Here is a 2,422-nt window from a genome sequence, read left to right as displayed (position 1 = left end):
AATCCCTGGATTATGTAATTTTTTATGTAATTATTAGTATTTTAGTTTTACTGTGCCTCAGGCAAATTCACAGCTTCCCACATCTTTTTTATGATAAATTTTAGACAAATTAAAAACTTGACAACTATTTTGGGCTGCTATATTTTTATTACTGCTTCAGCACCTGGAAATGAACAGAACTGTTTGAAATGCTCACAGTGGTAGCAAAAAGTTTCACACTGAAACACTACTTCTGAGTTTCTTAAATAAACTTCCACAGCAATGGGATTTTCTGAGCTTAGACTGGAGCAATGTGGAACTTGTCTGGTGTTGGAGTGGTGTTCTCATTATTGCAATTTTCTTTCTATATATCCTGTAACTCAAGAAACAGGAGATTTTTTTGAATTTATTTAGCCCAAAGCAAGACCAGCCAGCTCTCTCTCTGGAAGCCTGCTGTAACAATCAAGAGTGAAGATGAACATAAATGAACCCAAAGAAAAGGTGCTGCTGTAGAAGGCTGGGAACTGGTAACTAAACTGTGATTCACATGCACAAGCACAATTCCTACTGATTTCTTATCTCACATCTCTACTATCTACATGCACAGTGTCTTGTCACCCTGTCCTTGCCATCCTTTCCATCTTCTGTGACCAAACTTGCTGTCAAATGGATTCCTACAGTTTTCACCAAAGCTATTTGGAATTTCAAATATGTTTTACATTATATTTTAAGTAGAAGACTTGTTTTCACAAGTACAATTGGGAATTCATTTTGTTGTATTAGGAGGTCTTGATTTTTCACAGTGCAAATGTTGCTGGGCTTTTCTGAGATTGGACACATTAAATTGCTCCTTAGGATTCCCTCTGTCATCATGAAATGTATTTCTCACAATACCTGGGTAAGTGGAGATTTGCTAATCATATCATTGGGAAAGTAAAAGAAATTTGCTAAACAGACTAACAAGAAAAATAAACTAGTGTCTGTAAGCTGAAATTGCCATTAAAATGTTAAAAATAATAATATAATAGGATGGTAGCACATAAAATGTGACAGTTTAGACCAGGACAGAAGCAAAGATTGAAGTCAATACAGGCAGAAACCTTGAGACACTCATACCAAAACACATCTCTGCTCCTGTAACCTGTTACCACCTGAACAAAGACATGCCTGTGTTCACCTGCCTGACATCAGATTCATTTCCAGTATCAGCATCAACACCTCTCCAGTTATCACTGTGTTGTGATCCAAGAGCTGAATTTCCACCATGAGAGGCCAGATCAAGCTGTGCTGCTCTGACAATCCCTCTGCTTTTCCCAGGATGCCACCCAGGGGATGGGAGCTTGTCCCTGCTGCAGTCTGCAGCTCAAAGCCCAACCTCTGCCCAGAGCAGATTTGCCTGCAGCCCAACCTGGGCCCATGCAATTCCCCATTCCTGCACAAAGAGAGTCTGGAGAACTGAAAGGAGAAGCTTTTGGCTGCCCCCAGTCCCTTGGCTTGGGGCCACCCACGCTCTGCTTTGCAGGAGCCAGGTGGGTGAGGTGGGGCACGCTGAGTACGAGCCCTATTGCACATTTTCCTGCCACTTCCCCAGCAGACTGCCTGTGCTTATTTCATGTTTATTTTGCAGAGGATGAATTTATCCTTTTAGCAGGAGAGTGAAGGAATGATATCAGCAGCTAGATTTATAACATTATTGTTGTCTCTCCTCCCCATCGTGCAGGAATGAGATCTGCAGAGGTTATGTCACACTCAGCCTTAGGGAAGATATGAAATAAAAGAGACAGCTAGCAGCTAGTGGCAGAGAAAGCAAAGGAAAGAAAGGGAGATTTAAAAAAGATCTCTATGGGTGAAAACTTGGGATGCTGTTATCATGTGGGATCTCTGCAGCCTGGAATAACCATTGATCCAGATGAGTACAGGTACTGGCTGGAGCCTGGTTCAGCTGGGCAGTGCAGCTGCTAAGTTGTTTAATTGCAGGCCAGCTTCCCATGATGTAGTTGTTGGCTACTGTTGTAGACCCATAAATTTCTTGTACATGGTTTGGTTTTTTTTTGTCCAAACTGGGTGTTTCAGTAAGTTTTTTCTCTCTTAGAAGTCAGCAAACATGCAGTACTAGCAGGGTTGCTTTAATGGCAGATGAATAGGCTGAGGTTTGAACAGCCAAGTTCCCCTTTGGATACTGATGTCCTCAGTCCATTGCTGCTCAAGCAGCTTCTCAAAAATCTCTAACTCTTCCCCTTTGTTTCTCAATTGTTGCCCTTCCTGAAGAAAAGTGCTTGGAAAATAAAATTTAAAAAGTAGCAGCCATGTTAGAACAAATTAAATCCATATTTGTGAAAGAGTTGAAAAATATCAATACTTGTTTTTAAAGACCAATAAGCTGTTACCTGAGAATTTCCATGTGGTCTGCAAAAATAAGTTTATCATACCATCCCTATGTGAA

This window comes from Erithacus rubecula, assembly GCF_903797595.1.
Source record: "Erithacus rubecula genome assembly, chromosome: 1".
NCBI lineage: Eukaryota > Metazoa > Chordata > Aves > Passeriformes > Muscicapidae > Erithacus > Erithacus rubecula.
Note: the sequence above shows the minus strand (reverse complement) of the source record.